This window comes from Bufo bufo, chromosome 4, assembly GCF_905171765.1.
Source record: "Bufo bufo chromosome 4, aBufBuf1.1, whole genome shotgun sequence".
Lineage (NCBI taxonomy): Eukaryota > Metazoa > Chordata > Amphibia > Anura > Bufonidae > Bufo > Bufo bufo.
The window spans coordinates 40,172,473-40,196,524 of record NC_053392.1 but is presented as its reverse complement, the minus strand read 5'-3'; the positions used below and the strand labels follow the sequence as shown (position 1 = coordinate 40,196,524).

Sequence of the window (24,052 nt, the reverse complement as noted above, 5' to 3'; positions counted from 1 at the left end):
AAAGATGGATCTAACAACAGTCTCAAGATAAGGGGTCAAACCAACTTTTTGAAAGTCAGAAATGTGTTCAGAGTTCATGTGTTCCCTTCCCCCATTACTTTTGGTAGTTCATATAGATTACTCAGTAGGAGGAGACAATGCTCACAGGAAATTGAAAATAGAATGAAGAGAAAACAGCATATCATCAACCGGGCAATCACCACCTGCAAAGTAGTCCTAATAAATCTCATTTGATGTTTTTGATTAGATCATATTTGTATTTTACATCATTTTCAGTTATTTTGGTCAATGGACAATAGTTTCTATAAGTACATGTCATATATGTAACAGAAAGGGGCCCCTCACTTGAGACTGCAGACTATTCGTTAGATTGGTGACTCTGACCAGCATTTGTCACTTGAGTCCAGCATGTCCATGTATAATAGTGACATCCAATGTATGTCATAGGCTTTATACATGTTGTAATACTCTATTTCTCCATTGGTGGCACTGCAGAGAAAGTGCTTACTTGCAGCCCAAATCCTCCATGGATCACAGCTGATTGCTGTAAGGCTGTGATCTAATTCATTTGAGGACCCTTGTAACTAATAATGATTGTCCAAAATGGACAACTCCTTTAAATATCATTATTTAGAGTAAGAAGCAAAAAAAAAAAAAAAAGAAAAAAGCACACTACTGTTCCTCTACAATGTCTGATCAGCAGTCATTTCATACATTCTACATTAATGGTCGATTGACATATTGCCTGCTAGAATGCTTACCCAATAAGACTGGTCAGTAGTTTGGAAAAAAGAGTCAAAATTGACCATTTTGGACTCTACATAACTGCAATCTGTAGCCAGTCTTAACACCCTTGCAACAAAGGGGAAAAAATGCTGAAACTCAGCCCCCATAGTTTACTACTTGGTGGTGGAAGGGACATCCACAATCGTGGGACTGTTTGCAATCAGCCACCAAAAAAAAAAAATAAACATTTCTGAACAATCCCCATTTGCCCAATAGACTGCCGCCCTCTCTACTCAGCAATTGCCCTCAAGGGCAGTTTGACTATTTTTGTAATTATTAGGTAAGGCTGAGTTCACACTTCAGTTATTTGATCAGTTATTTCCATCAGTGATTGTGAGCCAAAACCAGTAGTGAAGCCTACTCAGATCAGAAAGATCTGCTCCTGTTCTGTGTTTTTGACCCGCACCTAGTTTTGGCTCACAATAACTGATGGAAATAACTAACCAAGTAACTGAAGTGTGAACACAGCCTAATCCACTAACCAGCAGCCAAGACTTTTCTATGGCTAGACCAAGCGAATTGGAGACAGAGCAGAGGGAAGGCATGCTCCTCCTGACTCATAAGGTAAGGACACACTCCTCCTGCTCTCCCAGCCAATCCAAGCATGGTGCTCTTTTGATTGGCTGAGGCCTTGAACTGGGTTAAAAGCGGCACTGAGCTTACTACAGACTTCAACAGTAACAAGGGTATACATGAGGAATAACACTATTTATGGCTATTCACTTGTATCTGGAATTTTTCAGCAGTTTTCCCTTTGGGTTTGTTGAACATCTATTTACTGTCCTCTCAGACATGAAGGATGGAGACTACCTGCCATTCACTGCACACGCAGAAAGTAGAGGAGCATCTACTTCTAAACTGTCTCACAGTCCCTCAGAAGCAGCCCCATGATAATGGAGGACATTACTGAGACATACTGACCTGTATTTTTGTGAATGAAGCACTTGTAATGAGCAATAATCCTTCTATGTGCAGTCTCTCTGGCTGTGCCTGTCTAACTCATTTCCTGCTCACTCCTCCCGCACCCCTCTCCATAAACTTGTATTTACATGTATAATATGATCCTCCTGCAGAGATGATCATGTTCTGGACGGGGGGAAAATATATTTTTAAGAGTGAAAAGCAATTCAGCGGATGGGGGGGGGGGGGGGGGGAGCTGGTAAACAGTTGATAACATAAGGACTAGAAACTTCTAATACTACAAAGTGTCTTGTGATCACTTGTACCACTGATTTATGTAAAGTTGTGTGAAAAATTTAAGACCATTGAATTTTGTCAGAAGGACTTGGATCTAGATCACTCATCTCTAATAAATTAACAATATTCTAATAGTCTAAAAAAATATCAATTTACAATTCATAACCCGCTAGGACTAGTCATCTCATTATGTAGAAAGTTCATCCTGAGATACAACTTGTCTCCTACTTGTTTTCTGGGTAAGGTGGGAGGACAAGTCGTTGTTGCTGCTGGAGGTCTGCAAGGTTTAATTTTCCACTGCTCTTTCATGTCCTGTCCTCCTGAATATTTCTATTTTTACCTTTATGTTGGTTTTTTAGGTCATTAGCAAGATACAGAAGTCTAAAAATCAGCATTAAATAAAACTGGATTCTTCTACATTTTGTTTTGTTTGGTAATAATATCTGCAATGCCCGGACTGACCAGAGGGTGTGCTGTGCACTTTCATTCAAAGACATGTAGGGGAGTACAGAACAGTTCCTTCTAGAGGTGAACATTCCTTGTGCAGTAATTAGCAATGCTACCTCCAATGTGCTTATTTGATTACAATAATTCACCTTCTTTCTACTATTTTGATTGCAGAAATCAGTCTGCGCCGCAAAGTGCAGGTGATTCCATGGCCCATGGTGCCTTGCAGAGGCATCACATAAAGAGATGTGGTCAGATTACACCCACCACAGGTTATAGTTCTATAGATCATCCCAAATTACGAGTAGGATAAGAGAGACCCACAGATGAATGCCATAGGCACAGGAGAGGCAGGAGACTGTGCCCTATGCAGCAGCACTCAGCATGTTACAAGCAATAAGCAAAGTCAAGTCCAGCCTAATTTGGGGTGGACTCATGGGCACTATGTAGGTTTCTTGACTTTCTTCCAACTGTAGCTACCCACTTTAATTAATCATACAGTATCTTGCCTGCAAAAGAAAGTTTGTAATATACTTAAAGGGGTTATCCAAGATCTATAATGCCCCCCCCCATATGCCTGGGTCCTTCACAGAGGTTGTACTAACCTCGCTCCCCAGCACCTGCAGGGTTTCTTATGCCGGCACAGCCGCTGGTGCATCTCCTTGTCCAGCGGATGAAAACATTCGGTGACGGGGGGAGCAGCCAGTAGCAGGCCATGATGGGAACGAGCCTCCCTAGCATCACCTGCATATGGGGGGGGGGGGGGAAGCATTATAGATTTTGGATAACCCTTTAGCCGCTCTGGAACCCTGTCACGTGACATTCCCCTTCGGAAAATTCTACATTTTCCAATGTCATGTCCTTTACAAATTTTCTGGACTGGTCTATGCATGGAGACATAATTTCCACAGGCCAGGGCTGGGGCGGTGCTGTACACCAGGCCAGAATTACAGTATTTGTCTGACTGGCGCATGTGCAAACTACTGACCCGTCCCGTCCAAAACACCTCCGCCATCCTGGGCTGCGGAAGTGATATCTCATCCATAGACCAGACCAAAAACCTGGTAAAGGACCTGACATTGGGGGGAAGAGGATTGTAGGACCTGACGTTGGGGGGAATAGAAGAGCGTACGCAACATCAGTATGTTAAGTAAACTAGAAAAACTTTCCTTCTCAGACAAGTTAGGACTCATTGAAGGGGTTGTCCCATCTGGGTCATCTGTAGCACATCGATAGGGATATGGCAAAAATGTCTGCTAGGTATGGATCCCACTCCTATCTCAAGAATAGGGCCCAAACATGAATGGAGAGCACACCGCGCATGAGCAGTATCTTCTCCTTTCACTTCTGTAGACCATGTTCAGAAGTCAATCATGGTAAATGGCATAAAGGGGACGGGGGGATAAGCGTGTCCAGGGTGCTCTCCGTTCCCTCCTGAGCTCCAGTCTTGAGATAGGAGGGAGTCACAGAGTTGGGTTTTGCTGTTTTTAAACTTCTTAATCGGTGCTCACCAAAAAGTCAATTATTGCCACTGCTAATTACTGACACAGGAGTCGGTGAGGGGTCCATGAAGACAAAGCTCTACAGATTTCTCGATACAGCCGCAGCCCTTGCCAAGCCTTCCTGTCCTAGACAAGCCACTTGATGAACAGCTTAGATTTGCCGTACAGAATGGGACAGTTTTTCATCTGCACTGCAGGCTCCACAGAGAGTGGGTGATAAATGGACAGTAATAGTGATGCACAGGGGAGTCTATTTATCATGTCACAAAGGAGGTAACGGTGGCAAGCGAGAATCCGCACCTTGGAATATTCTGTCTTCGCCCAAAGGGTTTATACGGTCCTATCAATAACACACTGAAAAGCATTCATCGGTCCCTGCACTCCATTCTTTTCTCTTTTTAAGTGCCCCGAAAGGGTCTTAACTTGTGATAAATGCACCAAATGGCCATTAATTTCCTCCTGTTAGCTTTATTTCTTAAACTCCCAGAAAACCACTTTAACTATTAGGCTAACATGGATCCAGCTTCAAATGGACCAAATGTGCTCATAAACAACCCAACTCTAAACAAAAACACTATGGGCCAGATATATCATTAGGCTAAGTCACTTTTGTGGAGTCAAATAGTCGCAAAAAAATGCGCAAATCAAAATTTTGCGACTTTTTTGCGACTTTTTCAAGGCAAGCGCTAAGCACTCCAGTTTTGAGTAAATGGGCGTTTTGGCTTATGCAAATGATTGGCTAGACAAATTTACTATTGCGACTTTTTAAAAAAGTCGCAAAAAAGTCGCAAAAAAGTCCCAATTTCACTCCAGCGAGGACCATGCTTATCTTATGAGACTTTTTCATAGAACATGCGACTTTTTCATAAGAACGTGCGACTTTTCCGTTAAGATGTGCGACTTTTGTAAAGCTGCTTACTGACGGATAAACTGCTACCGTCAAACCACATTTATTACAGTCTTAAAGGGCCGATCATAAATCTGACTTGGCTAAAACTGACTTTAGCCATATGTTAAAGTGGAGTGAGCTGTCAGAGGAATGATAAATCTGGCCCTATAACTTCACCCAGAAACAGCACAAATCAACTCAAAAACACCATAAGTCCACCTAGAAATGCCATAACTATATCATGAAACACCACAGGTCTACCCAGAAGAAAGGTAATTTCACCCTAGAACACCATACCTTCACCCAGAAATGTATACTGCACTACACCTTTGAATGCCATATGTCCACCAGGAAACAGAAACTCAACTGAGACAACAGAACTCCACCCTCCAGACACACCATAATACCACTATAGAACATCATAACTCCAGCCAGAAACACAATGGTGGTCATTTATTAAGACCGCCGTTTTAGACGCCAGTCTTAATAAGCCCCTGCCCTGGAGGTGGATCCGACGAAGTTATGTAGAGGCGCCGGCCACTACATAACTTCAGTGCATCCACCGTCGCTTCTAAATCTACGCCAACTTCCTTGCTGGCGTAGATTAAGACCATTTCTATGCCTAAAACAGACATAGAAAATGTCACACCCACTTTTTTTTACACCTGGTGTGAAAAGGGAGCAGTCGAAGATGGCAGCGCAAATAAACGTTGCGCCGCAATCTGCACCAGAAATACACATAGGGCCAGATGTATCATTACTCTGACAGCTCACTCCACTTTCACATATGGCTAAAGTCAGTTTTAGCCAAGTCAGATTTATGATCGGCCCTTTTAGACTGTAATAAATGTGGTTTGACGGTAGCAGTTTATCCGTCAGTAAGCAGCTTTACAAAAGTCGCACATCTTTACGAAAAAGTCGCACGTTTTTATGAAAAAGTCGCATGTTCTATTAAAAAGTCTCATAAGATAAGCATGGTCCTCACTGGAGTGAAATTGGGACTTTTTTGCGACTTTTTAAAATAGTCCCAATAGTAAATCTGTCTAGAGATTCATTTACATAAGAAAACACGCCCACTTTCAGAAAACTGGCGAGCATAGCGCAGAGCAGAAAAAAGTCGCAAATTTGTGCGCAGTTTTAGCGTTTGGGACTTTTTTGGGACTTTTTCACTCCTTTATTCTGACCTGAGCTAATGATAAATCTGGCCCTATATCTCCGCCTAGAACAGTGGTGGGCAACCTTTTTTTTCAACTGAGCCAAATCTCGCCAAAACCACGATTGAAATTTATTTTGAGAGCCACATTTTTAAAACCGAAAATACATAGGATGGTACACTGTTTTTAGTTTCAATAAGTTTTTATTGAGAATATTGTGCATGCAAGTATCCACATAGGTCGGGTACTGTGGGACTCTTTGCACCGGCCCTGTCACGTGGACGTGACCAGAGCCTGTGCAAGGATTTTTTGGCAACACAAGCGAAGCTACATCTCGGTGACCCCCTTCTCCCACCGCCCCGCCCGCAGCTCACCTGGTCCTGGTTCTGTCTGCAGCAGCTGGCTTCTCCTCTGTGTGGTCCTGATATCTTCGATCTGGTTTGAGGACTGTACTTTTCGCCCTATAAGATGCACATAGGTTTTAGAGGAGTATAATCAGAAACAATATTTTCCATTATACCTCAGGTCAGACCACCAATCAGACCCCCAATGTTAATCATACCTCAGATCAGCCCCCTATATCAGCAGTCAGCACCCCATCCATCATGCCCATGTCAGCCCCCATCCATCATGCCCCCATGTCAGCCGTCATGCCCCTATGTCAGCCGTCAGCCCCCCATGTCAGCACCCCATCTATCATGCCCATGTCAGCCGTCAGCACCCCATCCATCATGCCCATGTCAGCCGTCAGCACCCCATCCATCATGCCCATGTCAGCCGTCAGCACCCCATCCATCATGCCCATGTCAGCCGTCAGCACCCCATCATGCCCATGTCAGCCCCCATCCATCATTACCCCCCATGTCAGCCATCAGCCCCCCATGTCAGCCATCATGCCCCCCATGTCAGCCGTCAGCACCCCATCCATCATGCCCATGTCAGCTGTCAGCCCCCATCCATCATGCCCCCCATGTCAGCCGTCATGCCCCTATGTCAGCCGTCAGCACCCCATGTCAGCCGTCAGCCATCAGCCCCCCATGTCAGCACTCCATCCATCATGTCCATGTCAGCCGTCAGCCCCCATCCATCATGCCCCCCATGTCAGCCATCATGACCTTATGTCAGCCGTCAGCACCCAATGTCAGCACCCCATCCATCATGCCCATGTCAGCCGTCAGCACCCCATCTATCATGCCCATGTCAGCCATCAGCACCCCATCATGCCCATGTCAGCCCCCATCCATCATTACCCCCCATGTCAGCCATCAGCCCCCCATGTCAGCCATCATGCCCCCCATGTCAGCCGTCAGCACCCCATCCATCATGCCCATGTCAGCTGTCAGCCCCCATCCATCATGCCCCCCATGTCAGCCGTCATGCCCCTATGTCAGCCGTCAGCACCCCATGTCAGCCGTCAGCCATCAGCCCCCCATGTCAGCACTCCATCCATCATGTCCATGTCAGCCGTCAGCCCCCATCCATCATGCCCCCCATGTCAGCCATCATGACCTTATGTCAGCCGTCAGCCCCCCATGTCAGCACCCCATCCATCATGCCCATGTCAGCCGTCAGCACCCCATCCATCATGCCCATGTCAGCCGTCAGCACCCATCCATCATTACTCCCATGTCAGCCATCATGCCCCCCATGACAGCCGTCAGCCCCCATCCATTATGCTCCCTAATGGGGGACAATGTTGGAGTCTGCACCATCGGGGGGGTGACATGATGAGGGACAATGTTGAAGTCGGTACCTGATATATCACTGGGGTCTGGCTGGAGTGGGGTCGGTCTGGTCCTGGCTCCAATCTCAGCTGGCTCTGCCTTAAGGTGTCTTCTCCAGAGTCCAGACTAGAGTCCAGCAGGGTCGGCCAAGTTCCAACAAGTCGTGCCTCAGTGTTACTCTGTGACTGTGTTCTTCTGCTGCCAGCCTGGAGGGGCAGCTTTTACAGGTCATAGCAGACAGAGCAGCTCCGCCTCCTCGCCTCCCTCCGCCGCGGCCCCACTGACAGTCAGTGACGCCTCCTTTGGCCTGAGCGCCGCACGGCACACATGTAGGCAGGACAGCCGCAGGCTGCCGCCCCCGAGAGGAGGGAGGGGAGCGGGCGCCGGGCACACAGAACAGTGCTCCAGACTAAAAAAAAATTCCAAGTAGCCATTGGCTCCTGAACTGAAAAATTTAGGAGCCAAATCAAATTTTTAGTTGCCAAATCGAAACTGAATCAAAATTTTGGTATCGTGACAACGCTACACCGATCAGATCGGCGTAGGGTTGTTTTGAAACCAAAATTTTGATTCGCTTTCGTCACCATAAAAAAGTATTGTGATACTCAATACCGTGCAAAAAAAAAAAAACAACAAAAAAAGCCGCGTGCATTTCGCATTTTATGAAACATTCGGCCCATAATAGAACAGTCCTATGCTATTTTTTGGGGTGACAAGGTGACTAAAAAGGCTATGTAATATGTTTATTTATTTATTGTTTATATATTTTATATGTAAAATTGGGAAAGGGGGGATTTAAACTTAATATTTTAAAGTACTTTCACATTAGCGTTTTTCATTTCCGGCACTGAGTTCCGTCACAGGGGCTCTATACCGGAAAATAACTGATCAGTTTTATCCCCATGCATTCTGAATGGAGAGTAATCCGTTCAGGATGCATCAGGATGTCTTCAGTTCAGTCATTTTGACTGATCAGGCAAAAGATAAAACCGTAGCATGCTACGGTTTTATCTCCGGCGAAAAAAAATGAAGATTTGCCTGAATGCCGGCTCCGGCATTTTTCCCCATAGGAATGTATTAGTGCTGGATCCGGCATTCAAAATACCGGAATGCACCCGCACTAAATCCGGACCCATTCACTTCTATGGGGCTGTGCACATGAGCGGTGATTTTCACACATCACTTGTGCGTTGCGTGAAAATCGCAGCATGCTCTGTTGTGCGTTTTTCGCGCAACGCAGGCCCCATAGAAGTTAATGGGGCTGTGTGAAAATCGCAAGCAAGTGCGATTTTCACGCATGGTTCCTAGGATGAAAGTCTATTCACTGTATTATTTTCCCTTATAACATGGTTATAAGGGAAAATAATAGCATTCTGAATACAGAATGCTTAGTACAAGGTCAATATAATAAACATTGGTGGCGCAGTGCGCCCCCCCATCACCCCAATATAATAAACATTGGTGGTGCAGTGCGCCCCCCTCAATATAATAAACATTGGTGGCGCAGTGCGCCCCCCCCCATCACCCCAATATAATAAACATTGGTGGCGCAGTGCGCCCCCCCTCAATATAATAAACATTGGTGGCGCAGTGCGCCCCCCCATCACCCCAATATAATAAACATTGGTGGCGCAGTGCGCCCCCCCTCAATATAATAAACATTGGTGGCGCAGTGCGCCCCCCCCATCACCCCAGTATAATAAACATTGGTGGCGCAGTGCGCCCCCCCCATCACCCCAATATAATAAACATTGGTGGCGCAGTGCGCCCCCCCAACACCCCAGTATAATAAACATTGGTGGCGCAGTGCGCCCCCCCCATCACCCCAATATAATAAACATTGGTGGCGCAGTGCGCCCCCCCTCAATATAATAAACATTGGTGGCGCAGTGGGCAGTGCCAATGAGGGTTAAAAAATAAAAAAATAATTAACTCACCTCCTCCAATTGATCGTCTCCTGTTCTTACTTCTTTCTAGTTTCTTCAGGACGCAGGACCTGTGGTGACATCACTGTGCTCATCACATGATCCATCACCATGGTAATGGGCCATGTGATGAGCTCAGTGACGTCACCACAGGTCCTGAAGAAACTAGAAAGAAGTAAGAACAGGAGACCGGCAGCTACCTGATCAACTGGAGGAGGTGAGTTAATTTTCTTTTATTATTTTTAACCCTCATTGGCACTTCCCACTGTGCCACCAACGTTTATTATACTGGGGGAGGGGGGGCGCACTGTGCCACCAACGTTTATTATACTGGGGGGGGGGGGGGGGGCGCACTGTGCCACCAACGTTTATTATACTGGGGGGGGGGTGGCGCACTGTGCCACCAACGTTTATTATACTGGGGGGGGGGGGGCACTGTGCCACCAACGTTTATTATACTGGGGGGGGGGGGGGCACTGTGCCACCAACGTTTCTTATACAAATACAGGAGGCGGGTGCCGGAATCAAATAGCCGGCACCCGACCTTTGTGACAGGGAGCTGCGATCAGCGGCAGTTAACCCCTCAGGTACCGCACCTGAAGGGTTAACTCAACTGCAGCGGATCGCAGCTCCCTGTCACAGAGGTCGGGTGCCGGCTATTTGATTCCGGCACCCGCCTCCTGTATTTGTATTAACAGGTCAGTTTTCTTCATTGGTGGCGCAGTGGCCACAGCCCCTCCCCTCCTCCTCCTGCCTCTTCTTATTGGCAGCGGCGGGGACAGCAGCAGCACAGGGGGGAGGGAGAGACTCCTCCTGCGCTGCTGAGAACGATCATCTCCTGTGCCCGCCGCTGTATTGAGCAGAGCTGCGGCGGCGGGTCTAGTCGCTAATGGCATCTGGAGCCCTGCAGAAGAGCCGCATTAAAGTGTGTAAAGAGCCGCATGTGGCTCGCGAGCCGCGGCTTGCCGACCACTGGCCTAGAATATCACAACTTCACAAGATCACAAAAGAGCAAAAAGTTAACATGTTTCGGAAGCGAACTGCCTCCTTCGTCAGACCTAAGGAAGTGGGCAGATCACCTTTAAAACAAGTTACCTTAAATGCTATTTTATGGTTTTATTGTTATTTTAAAAAATATATATTTATTTGATCCCTTTTTGGTGAGCAGTGCCATTTTCAACCCACCTTCTTTTATCTTCTACATCTTTAGTATGGAAGGAAGCCTGCAGCTTCTAACCCAACACACTGCAATAAAGTCCACAGCCCGCATACATGCGTTACCTTTACTGGCTTGTGTTTCCAGCAACTCCCTGTGATGGCTGCTAATCATTCCAGAGTAAATTTCCCTTTGCTTCCTCAGGGGCAGGTGCCTGATGCTTCCTCAGGGGAAGGTGCCTGATGCTTCCTCAGGGAAAGGTGCCTGATGCTTCCTCAGGGGCAAGAGTCTGATGCTTCCTCAGGGGCAAGAGTTTGATGCTTCCTCAGGGAAAGGTGCCTGATGCTTCCTCAGGGGCAAGAGCCTGATGCTTCCTCAGGGGCAAGAGCCTGATGCTTCCTCAGGGGCAAGAGCCTGATGCTTCCTCAGGGGCAAGAGCCTGATGCTTCCTCAGGGGCAAGAGTCTGATGCTGTCCCCAAATATAACCGTCTGACTGCTCCCTGCCTGATGATGCTGCTGCTGTGTATCATTCCTTCACTGTTCTCACTCACTGAACTGTGCAGCAATCCCTCTAGAGCAGCCAATATCTAACTACTGCTGCTATGAGCCGATAATTAACTCCATTATTAGAATAAAATGTAATACATAGCATAACTACACCATTTAACCCCTTATGCAGTGGGTGCAGGCACATTGAATGGGCACCAGATCAGAAAAAGGATGAGTGGAGATGCACCTGTTCCTGCCCGGGAGAGGGGGCAGCAATAGGCATGGGCCACCGATATAACAAGTATTCCGCACACATCTGCATCAAGACCATATTGCGCAGCTCGATAATGTGTAAATTGTCTTTATCTGGACCATATGGAGGATTAAAACTGGACAAGTCTGGAGGTCAGTCATGACTGATGACAAAATAGAGGGCATCTGGTAGATGAGCCCAGTCAACCCTGTCCCCTCCTCTGTCATATATTAATAACCACAGCTATAATAAGCCTCATGAATTCCCATTAGAAACAATTACTTTCTAAATAAAAACATGTCGGGAAGTCAGAAGTGATAACAAGAAGAGATCTGCCTGTCGTCCGGCACGGGACCCCGGATGCAGATCATTTAAGTCTTAACGTTTAATGAACAGTTAGACTGGGACTATGAGCCACCAATCCAGCAGCTGTCACACCGCCCAGTCACAGGGAACCCACGGGGGATTGACTGCCCGATGAAAGATTTCCACGGTTAATTGAAGTGTTCATTGCATCCACATGGTGCCCTGACAGTCCAGACACATATGCTGAGATGGATTAACCTGCACAGCATCCTCCCCTGGACGGCCGAGCCATTAGACCTAAGTTGTGATTAATGCGGAAAAAAATGTCACTCTGAAAAGTTTAAGTTTAAAGTTGAAGATGGAGTTCGGAGAAGAAATGGAATTACAGTCTGTAGTGTTAGGAAAAAATTACAACCATTATTTATATTACAATATAAAACAGGTCTGTGTAACCCGGTAGATAGAAGTGGCGTAAAAGGCAACTAATGGATGTTCTCACAACATACTGCCCTTTATGCACAAGAATATAACTACTATAATACTGCTCCTATGTACAAGAATATAACTACTATAATACTGCCTCCCTATGTACAAGGATATAACTACTATAATACTGCTCCTTATATACAAGAATATAACTACTATAATACTGCTCCTATGTACAAGAATATAACTACTATAATACTGCTCCTATGTACAAGAATATAACTACTATAATACTGCTCCTATGTACAAGAATATAACTAGTATAATACTGCCTCCTATGTACAAGAATATAACTACTATAATACTGCTCCTATGTACAAGAATATAACTACTATAATACTGCTCCTATGTACAAGAATATAACTACTATAATACTGTCTATGTACAAGAATATAACTACTATAATACTGCTCTTATGTACAGGAATATAACTACTATAATACTGCCTCCGATGTACAAGAATATAACTACTATAATACTGCCTCCCTATGTACAAGGATATAACTACTATAATACTGCCTCCTATGTACAAGAGTATAACTACTATAATACTGCTCCTATGTACAAGAATATAACTACTATAATACTGCCTCCTATGTACAAGAATATAACTACTATAATACTGCTCCTATGTACAAGAATATAACTACTATAATACTGCCTCCTATGTACAAGAATATAACTACTATAATACTGCTCCTATGTACAAGAATATAACTACTATAATACTGCTCCTATGTACAAGAATATAACTACTATAATACTGCTCCTATGTACAAGAATATAACTACTATAATACTGCTCCTATGTACAAGAATATAACTACTATAATACTGCTCCTATGTACAAGAATATAACTACTATAATACTGCTCCTATGTACAAGAATATAACTACTATAATACTGCTCCTGAGTACAAGAATATAACTACTATAATACTGCCTCCTATGTACAAGAATATAACTACTATAATACTGCTCCTATGTACAAGAATATAACTACTATAATACTGCCTCCTATGTACAAGAATATAACTACTTCAATACTGCTCCTATGTACAAGAATATAACTACTATAATACTGCCTCCTATGTACAAGAATATAACTACTATAATACTGCTCCTATGTACAAGAATATAACTACTATAATACTGCCTCCTATGTAAAAAGAATAAAACTACTATTATACTGCTCATAGGTATAAGAAAATAACTACTATAATACTGCTCCTATGTACAAGAATATAACTACTATAATACTGCTCGAGTACAAGAATATAACTACTATAATACTGCCTCCTATGTATAAGAATATAACTACTATAATACTGCTCCTATGTACAAGAATATAACTACTATAATACTGCTCCTATGTACAAGAATATAACTACTATAATACTGCTCCTGTGTACAAGAATATAACTACTATAATACTGCTCCTATGTACAAGAATATAACTACTATAATACTGCTCCTATGTACAAGAATATAACTACTATAATACTGCCTCCTATGTAAAAAGAATATAACTACTATAATACTGCCTCCTATGTACAAGAATATAACTGCTATAATACTGCCTTCTGTGTACAAGAATATAACTACTATAATACTGCTCCTGTGTACAAGAATATAACTACTATAATACTGCTCCTATGTACAAGAATATAACTACTATAATACTGCCTTCTATGTACAAGAATATAACTACTATAATACTGCCTCATATGTAAAAAGAATAAAACTACTATAATACTGCTCCTGTGCATGAGAATATAACTACTATAATGCTGCTCCTATGTACAAGACTATAACTACTATAATACTGCTCCTATATACAAGAATATAACTACTATAATACTGCCTCCTATGTACAAGAATATAACTACTACAGGGAGTGCAGAATTATTAGGCAAATGAGTATTTTGACCACATCATCCTCTTTATGAATGTTGTCTTACTCCAAGCTGTATAGGCTCGAAAGCCTACTACCAATTAAGCATATTAGGTGATGTGCATCTATGTAATGAGAAGGGGTGTGGTCTAATGACATCAACACCCTATATCAGGTGTGCATAATTATTAGGCAACTTCCTTTCCTTTGGCAAAATGGGTCAAAAGAAGGACTTGACAGGCTCAGAAAAGTCAAAAATAGTGAGATATCTTGCAGAGGGATGCAGCACTCTTAAAATTGCAAAGCTTCTGAAGCGTGATCATCGAACAATCAAGCGTTTCATTCAAAATAGTCAACAGGGTCGCAAGAAGCGTGTGGAAAAACCAAGGCGCAAAATAACTGCCCATGAACTGAGAAAAGTCAAGCGGGCAGCTGCCAAGATGCCACTTGCCACCAGTTTGGCCATATTTCAGAGCTGCAACATCACTGGAGTGCCCAAAAGCACAAGGTGTGCAATACTCAGAGACATGGCCAAGGTAAGAAAGGCTGAAAGACAACCACCACTGAACAAGACACACAAGCTGAAACGTCAAGACTGGGCCAAGAAATATCTCAAGACTGATTTTTCTAAGGTTTTATGGACTGATGAAATGAGAGTGAGTCTTGATGGGCCAGATGGATGGGCCAGTGGCTGGATTGGTAAAGGGCAGAGAGCTCCAGTCCGACTCAGACGCCAGCAAGGTGGAGGTGGAGTACTGGTTTGGGCTGGTATCATCAAAGATGAGCTTGTGGGGCCTTTTCGGGTTGAGGATGGAGTCAAGCTCAACTCCCAGTCCTACTGCCAGTTTCTGGAAGACACCTTCTTCAAGCAGTGGTACAGGAAGAAGTCTGCATCCTTCAAGAAAAACATGATTTTCATGCAGGACAATGCTCCATCACACGCGTCCAAGTACTCCACAGCGTGGCTGGCAAGAAAGGGTATAAAAGAAGAAAATCTAATGACATGGCCTCCTTGTTCACCTGATCTGAACCCCATTGAGAACCTGTGGTCCATCATCAAATGTGAGATTTACAAGGAGGGAAAACAGTACACCTCTCTGAACAGTGTCTGGGAGGCTGTGGTTGCTGCTGCACGCAATGTTGATGGTGAACAGATCAAAACACTGACAGAATCCATGGATGGCAGGCTTTTGAGTGTCCTTGCAAAGAAAGGTGGCTATATTGGTCACTGATTTGTTTTTGTTTTGTTTTTGAATGTCAGAAATGTATATTTGTGAATGTTGAGATGTTATATTGGTTTCACTGGTAAAAATAAATAATTGAAATGGGTATATATTTGTTTTTTGTTAAGTTGCCTAATAATTATGCACAGTAATAGTCACCTGCACACACAGATATCCCCCTAAAATAGCTAAAACTAAAAACAAACTAAAAACTACTTCCAAAAATATTCAGCTTTGATATTAATGAGTTTTTTGGGTTCATTGAGAACATGGTTGTTGTTCAATAATAAAATTAATCCTCAAAAATACAACTTGCCTAATAATTCTGCACTCCCTGTATAATACTGCCTCCTATGTACAAGAATATTACTACTATAATACTGCTCCTATGTACAAGAATATAACTGCTATAATACTGCCTACTATGTACAAGAATATAGCTACTATAATACTGCTCCTATGTACAAGAATATAGCTACTATAATACTGCTCCTATGTACAAGAATATAACTACTATAATACTGCCTCCCACGTACAAGAATATAACTACTATAATACTGCTCCTATGTACTAGAATATAACTACTATAATACTGCCTCTTATGTACAAGAATATTACTTCTATAATACTGCTCCTATGTACAAGAATATAACTGCTATAATACTGCCTACTATATACAAGAATATAACTACTATAATACTGCTCCTATGAACAAGAATATAACTGCTATAATACTGCTCCTATGTACAAGAATATAACTACTATAATACTGCTCCTATGTACAAGAATATAACTACTATAATACTGCTCCTATGTACAATAATGTAACTACTAAAATACTGCTCCTATGGGGGCATGGCCTGCGCGCTGATGGCACCGGGTGCTTGATCCCTTAGCTCCGGACCTACACACTGGAAAGCGTCTCAAAGCGATTCACCTGGCAGACCAGAAATAACCTGGGGTAACCTCTAGTACTCACCAGGCATGTGGAAAGTTAAAAGGCGCCAAGCTCCAGTGAAATTGACCGAGTTCTTCGGCAAAACAGGCTCTGTGGAGCCGGGCCTAGGGAGCGTCACACCGCCAGTGCGCTCTCCTATCTCCTCTGCTGCCATTCTGACGTCCCTGCCTAGTGCCTCCATTGGCGCCAAAGTGCTGGGGCATGACGGACGATTGGATACTCACCTCACCGAGGATGTTATGAGGTCATTGCTGGAAAATTTGTGCTCTTCTATGAAAGAGGATATGATGGGATTGCTGAGTGAGCTCAAAAGAGATATACAAAGCATTGGAGACCGCACAGCGCACTTGGAAACTAAGATGGCGGAGTTCGTCACTTCACACAACTCTCTTATAGACGCCCATGAGACCATGGAGGAGGATATCTCCAAGCTGTCAGCCAAACTGCATGACTTGGAGGACCGGCACCGCCGAAATAATATTAGAATACGCGGGATTTTAGAAAATGTGGAGTCAGCCGAGCTGGAGCCATTAGTCAAGGAGCTTCTTAAAACAGCATTGCCGACGGTCACTGAGAGAGACCTAATTATAGACCGCATCCACAGTGTGCCGACACCGCGGGGCTTGGACGGTTCCCTACCTCGTGACGTCATTGCACTGATTCATTTCTTCACGATTAAGGAGTCATTCCTGAGAGCTTTGAGATGAGACCCCACGCCATCTGATATCTTCAAGGGCATCTCTATCCACTCAGACCTCTCGGGAGCAACATTGGCCAAAAGAAAATAATTTGCTCCCATCACCAAAATACTTAGGGAACATCAAGTAAAGTATCGGTGGGGTTTTCTGGTGAAGATGTTGGTCACCTACAATGGGTCCCTACAAGTGCTCAGCTCTCCACAAGGGACATCCCGTTAGCTAGTGGAATGGGGCCTCACTGCCGAAGAAACACGGCTGTTGGGAGATGCCGCCGCTTGTCCAGACAAGATTACCCCGGAATGGGACACTGCCTGATCCCTGAGTTGCAGATGTTTGCTGGGGAAATAAAAAAGTACCAGATCTAAAGTGTTAGTCCGAGGCAGGGGTGGAATTTCTTTTTTCTGCCCCACCACCTCATTTTTTTTCCTGACCATTGGGTCAAAAGCCCTGATAGGGATATCTTGCCATGTTGGCTTATTGTTGCACATCACCTTTTTTGTTTTTATTTTCCATTTTGAGTTGTTCCTTTTGATCTCTTAATTGTGTTCCTATGATGGACAATCATGCGCCAAGTAACATACAACATCAGGCTCCACTCTGTCACTACAATGAGGAGGGGTTGTGCTTGTCAAAGGGAATTTGTGATTATTTTCCATGGGGTTATAGGTTTATTCGCTTAATGTGAGGGGTTGGAACTCCCCGTACAGGCGTACGCAGCTGTGGACAGAGGTCCTCATGTCTAAAAGTGACGTGGCCTTTATACAAGAATCCCACCTGCTGGAGGTGGATGTGCACAGATGCGTACACTGGAGGTTCCCCAGAATATTCCACTCCCATGCTGTCAACAGAAAGAAAGCGGGGGTTATGATCTGTATAAAATCCACGGTTCGCGTTTTTTTTTTATTAGGTGTATCCCCGATTTTATTGGACGTTATGTCATCCTAGTTTACACGATTGATAGTAAACCATATACGTTGGTGTCAGTGTACGCTCCCAATGTCGGTCAGCTGACCTTCTGCAGGAGACTATTTAAAAAGTGCAAAAAGAAGCTGTTGGGGAAGGGGTAATAGGTGGAGATTTTAACATCCCGGTTAACTCAGACCTTGACTACATCGTAGTCACCGGGTGGATCTACAGGCTATTTTCCATGAATCGCCTTATCATAATATTTGGAGATATCAACATGGAGGACAGCGCGATTATACGTTTATCTCCTCAGCACACATGTCCAAATCACGGATTGATTATATACTAGTCTCTAGAAACCTGCTTCATAGTGTTTTGCGGGCTGACATTGGGAGCGCTACGTGGTCAGATCACGCGCCTGTGAGCATAATGATTGAAGATGACCTTCCTAATCTCCCTCCTCCACAGTGGAGAATGAAGCCATACTTACTCAATTGTCCTAAGAGGGTTGAAGGATACTCTGCTACATTACAGGAATTCATGAGCCTAAATGATACTTCAGGAATACATACAGACACTTTATGGCTCACACATAAAGCATATATGAGAGGTATCCTATTACAGTTTGCTGCACGACTGAAAAGAAGCAGGGATCTAACAATGCGGGATGCACGAACACAGCTGCAAGCTGCAGAGAAGAGGCATAAACTACATCAAAATGCCTCTTCGTTAGCCGAGTTACAGAAATGCAGGCTACACTTGGGGTCACTGCTCTTATATCAAGAGCTAGGAATGAGACGCCTCAAAGCACATTTTTACCATACGTGGGACAGGGCAGGTGCACTGCTAGGTCATAGGTTAAACCGAAAGCAGGCAGAAGCTAGGATTGATAGACTGAATTATGCTAACTCGCTAGGCACTCACCCATAGGAAATAGCCAACGCTTTCGCATCTTACTACTCCTCCTTATACAATCTAGGGTCCGATCATCATGCCCCCCAGCCCTCTTCCGCAAGCAAATCCTCTTTTTTTTAGACTCAATATCACTCCCCACTCTCTCTCCCGATGCCTTAAACACCTTAAACCAACCCATAACTAAAGAGGAAATACTGAGAACCATTAAAGCCACCCCAGCTAATAAAGCACCGGGACCAGAAGGGTTCCCACCAGAATATTATAAAACTTTCAATACTACGTTACTCCCATACATGGAGAAATTGTATACTGGCTTTATGACGTCTGGTAATATACCCCCTGACATACTCTCAGCCACAGTGGTCACCTTGCCCAAACCAGGGAAACCCCCTACTGCTCCAGAAAACTTTAGGCCAATTTCTTTACTAAATGCTGACTTAAAATTTTTTGCCAAGCTGTTAGCCGCTCGAATCAATAACTTTCTGCCCTCCCTGATCGCCACTGACCAGGTAGGCTTTGTGCCCGGCAGACAATGCAGGGATGGTTCTAGACATATGATAAATTTACTTCAGAATACACATTGGTCCAGGGCCCCCAATGTTGTGAGACGCAGGCGGCGGGCTTACGTTCCCCTGCGCTGCCGGCGTTCCCCGATCTCACTTCAGCCCGGACGCTCGCTGCGTACAGCTGCGCTTCCTGGTTCCCAGCGTCTCTGTTGTCATGGTGACGGGGGACGCTGTACGCCCGGCCGCACTTCTCCTGTAGGAGCGGTCAGCGTTCCACGTCACCATAGGAACCAGGAGCGCCGAGCTAGGCACTCGGCGCTCGGCTACAGGCAGGAGGGATGGGTCATGTGACGCTGGCCACGTCACATTATCCCTTTCCTCCACTATTTAAACAGGCAACCTGCTGGCCACAGGTTGCCTATGATTTAGTCACTTAGGCTGGATATATACCTGTGTTATTGCGTTGTTTGACCTCTTGGATTTGACCTCTGTCCGTCTTCTGACCTCGCTACTGCCTGCTCCCTTAGTACTGTTGCTACCTCTCGGATTTGACCTCGGCTCGTTCTCTGATTTGTCTCCTGCCTTTCCCCTTTGTACTTACGTGACTTTCCGGACTGACCTCGGCTAGTTGACCCGCCTTTGCCTTCTCCATCAGAGAGTACCTCCGTCTTGTTTACTTCCCTGTCCATCGGTCTGGATACGGCACACGTGTGCCGTTCTCTGCCTCAGCTGTCCGTTTCCCTCTCAGTCTCTGTCCTCTCTACTCTGCACTTACGTAGGTCAGGGACCGCCGCCCAGTTGCGCCCCGTCGCCTAGGGCAGGTAGTGCAAGTAGGCAGGGACAGAGTTGAGGTTAGCAGTCAGGGGGGTGCACTTCCTCTCTAACTTTCCTCACGCGTGACACCCCAAAGTCTTTGTCTCCTTAGATGCTGAAAAAGTGTTCGACAGGGTTCACTGTGTAGCTGGCCAGCTAAGACTTGTCCTAGGTTGCTAACATAGCTTATATGCTTATACAGCTAGACCTGCCAATAACCTTAATACCGTTCCTATGTTTGTGTGTTAAAGACAAAAGCAGAGTTATTTACAGTGACTTCATGTTTGGATGTCATATAACTGTTATATATATTGTGTTCACAGAAGCAGAAAAGATAATATGCCTTTAAGATTCATTATATGGATGTGAGGTAAGCTCAATGACACAGCAGAAACAACAGAAAGCATAGAATTAAACTGTTGTTGCTGGGCAGGAGTCTAGACCAATCACAGCCAGCCTCACACACAGCAGGAGTCTTGGACAATCACAGCCAGCCTCACACACAGCCTGTGTGGAAAATTCCATAGCAGGAGTTGCTAGAAATTATTATTCACCAGAGAGAGAAGCTGAACAGACATTTACTCCACTAAGAGCTGTGTTTTATGGAAGCAGAGAGGCCAAAATAGGTATTTAAAACAGTTATATAATGTTCCTACTGTTAATATAGTGATTATAACTGTATACTGAACCAGTTTTAGGTGTGTTTACTTACAGTTCCACCAATTGCAAACTACAAAGTTCACAATCCAAATTCCAATTCCATATTGCAATCCAAATTGCATACAACCATACCAGATCATGCTCAACCAATCTGCAAATAGTTACTGGTAACTGCATATTGCAAATTGCGACCAAATTCAGCAAGTGAACTATTAGTTAGACCTCAGATATACCTCTAAGAGATATTATAAAGTGCTTAAATAACTTAAAGTGAGAGTACAGATACTCAAGAGAGAAAAATATCCACCATTTTATGTTGAATGACAAGATTGAACAGTTGAACCACCATCTTATGCATACCACCATCTTGTGATATCTTTTCAACACGTGTTATGTACATGGACTATCTGCTGCAGAGGCGGCAGTGTTATATATGAAGAAAAGTTGAAGTTAATAAAGAAGTTATTTCAAGCATTTGGTGTGCTCTTTAAACCTACTGTTTCCATAGAACGGTGCTAGAGGAATTACAGAGTAATAGACAGTCTGGTTAGACAAAAAAAATCTGAGATATCAAAATTCTTCTAATGCCACAGCGCAAAAGGCACTTCATAGTGCTGCGCCTGCCACAGTGTAACTATTACCCTCAGGGGGCAAATCGATAGTGCTCCTCAACTTGCACAGAAAAGAGCGCATTAGAGCAGCAGGGCGACAGCATATACCGCCGCACAGCAACTGTTCCCTGAGTGAGCAAGCAAAGACACCTCAGCGGAGCTACTATAGAGGCCATAGAACGTGTGCATTAGTCAAACTGCAGCCAACTCTTAAAGTGGCAGAACGTCAAAGGCAAAATAGTCCGAGAAAGAGCGCCAACTCTCCTGCGATCCCTAGAGAGAGAAAGAGATGCATGGTGGGAGGCCAAAGTCCAGAGCTAGAGTGCCCGCACCGCTATTCATGGAGAGACCACGTACTGCAGCCAGCTAGTTTCCCACCACTAGGCCCAAAGCCTGCAGCAGCGTATCCAAGCCAGTGCATCGCAAGCCAGCACAGAGCATCGCAAGTCTGCACAGAGCATCGCAAGTCGGCACAGAGCATCGCATCACATCAAGAAAAGACAAGTCTCCTTTAAGACAGACATTTGTTCCAGCAACCTTTAGATCGCAGTATCCTGCACTTCAGAATAAGGTTAGAGCTTTCCTTTTATTACTTATGATTGCATATAGGCTTTGGCATTAAGAGACATTTTCGTTTTTAGGAATAAAGTAAAACAAAGGACAGTTTGTAGTACATAGACTTTAAAGTATTTAAAGTGAAAGTGATTTATTGCCTGCATTGATCGCTGTTACATTTAAAGTGAAAGTCATTTATTTCTGCATTTGTCAATATTGTATTTAAAGTGAAAGGTCCTTTAATATTCGTATTGATTGTTATAGCATTTAAAGTAAAATATCTGAACCTGATATTACTATGCCACTGTTAGAGGATGCAAAGATAGATAGAGGGGGAACAGCAAGAGAACCTGTCTGAGTTAGAAGAGTCTGATGCAGAATTAGTCTTGCCTCAAACAAATATAGCCCAAACAGATGAACTAAGACGTTCATCACGTGCCAGAAAACTGACCCCAAAGATGCTGGAAAATGTGGAGCAAGAAGCAGCATTAAAAGAAAAAAAGTTCGCCAGAATGTATGGGAAGTGAAAATGATACATTAAATGCATTCGTGGAAAGTTAAAACAACAAAGTATAAAAGGGAACTTGAGTGATATTGGTAGAGATGGTAGAAGAATCGGAATCAGAGCTTATGCAGCATATGTCAACCTGCGGTCGGTCGCTTACGACACCTTCCCAGGACATTGTAAGGAACATGGACACATGTACTGCGGTCACTAAAGATTTAGTAAAGCTTATGAGAGAACTCAAGTTAAAGCAAAAAGGAGAATGAACGAGCTTTTTATGAGAGACTATGCTAGGTCCTTAGGGGGAACCACAATCTCAAGTGGGACTTACTTCGCTAGCAGAAGTGCCACCTACATATCAGAGTCCTCAAGATCTTCAGCCAAAAAAAAAGAATTAGCTGAACAACTTGCTGTCAAGAGAGCAGAAATTGAGATGGAAGCTGCCATCGAGGCGCAGCGCCAACTGGTGGCTGAAAAGGAAGCTGAAATCGAGGCACAGCGCCAACAGATGAAAAGTCTGGAAAGGCAAAAAGAAGTTAAGATCATAGAAGCCAGACTTCGAGTACACGAAGAGGATATGAATCAGAGTAGTCTTAGGTTCAAATCTGTACTAAGTGAAGAAACGGATTCCTATTTTCCTCCATACACCCAGGAGAATGGAAGGAAATCTCCAGCACTTAGTGAGGAAATAAGTCATTATCCTTCCATCTCTGCTCAGAAAGACAAAGAGAGACCTAGTCCGGTGTTAGGAAAAAGGTATGTGAACTTACCTTCTATCTCTAACGGAAAAAATGAAGAATAGGACTCCCCTAATTCAGAACTAAATGAGAAAATAGAACTGGATGATTCTATTCTTAGATGTCACTGCAACGGTCAGGAGAATGTTTCAACCATTGTCCTAGCAAGACCACAGAGAACAGTCCTTGCTAGACTTCCCGTTCCGGAACCTACTGTATTTTCAGGAGACGTACTGAAGTTCATAGAGTGGAAGGCAAGCTTTGAAATGATCATTGAGCATCCATGCTTCAGTCCAGTCGACAAGTTATTCTACCTACAGAGATATGTTGGTGGAGTAGCCAAGGAAGTTCTTGAAGGTAACTTCTATAGAAGAGACGAAGAAGCCTACAAGCAAGCTTGGGAAAAATGTAATGCAAGATATGGTCATCCTTTCTTAGTACAAAGAGCCTATAGAGAGAAACTGAAAAACTGGCTTAAAATAGGTCCTAAAGAACACTTCAAACTCCAAAAGTATGGTGACTTCCTGCACAAATGCAGCAATGCCATCCCACATGTTCAAGGACTGGAAGTACTGAACGACTATCAAGAAAACCACAGGATGCTAATTAAGCTACCTGAAGAGGTGGCTTCTAGATGGAATCTCTATGTGACTAAACAGTTAGATCTAGGTAAGAACTTCCCAAGTTTTAAAGAGTTCTCTGAGTGCGTCAATGAGGAAGCACGGATAGCATGTAATCCACTAATCTTACGTCTTAA

General features: G+C 44.1%; 1 protein-coding gene across 2 annotated transcripts in view; it reads right to left on the bottom strand.

Moving 5' to 3' along the window:
• The window catches only part of CHRNA2 (cholinergic receptor nicotinic alpha 2 subunit), a 101,576-nt gene that overhangs the window by 53,385 nt on the left and 24,139 nt on the right, over positions 1-24,052 (bottom strand). Inside the window, exon 3 of one of the 2 annotated variants that reach the window (XM_040427116.1) lies at positions 99-203. The exons of the other annotated variant lie outside the window; for it this stretch is intronic. The gene's annotated coding sequence lies outside the window, so the exon portion shown is untranslated. The remainder of the gene's footprint in view (positions 1-98; positions 204-24,052) is intronic. 2 annotated transcript variants of the gene reach the window in all.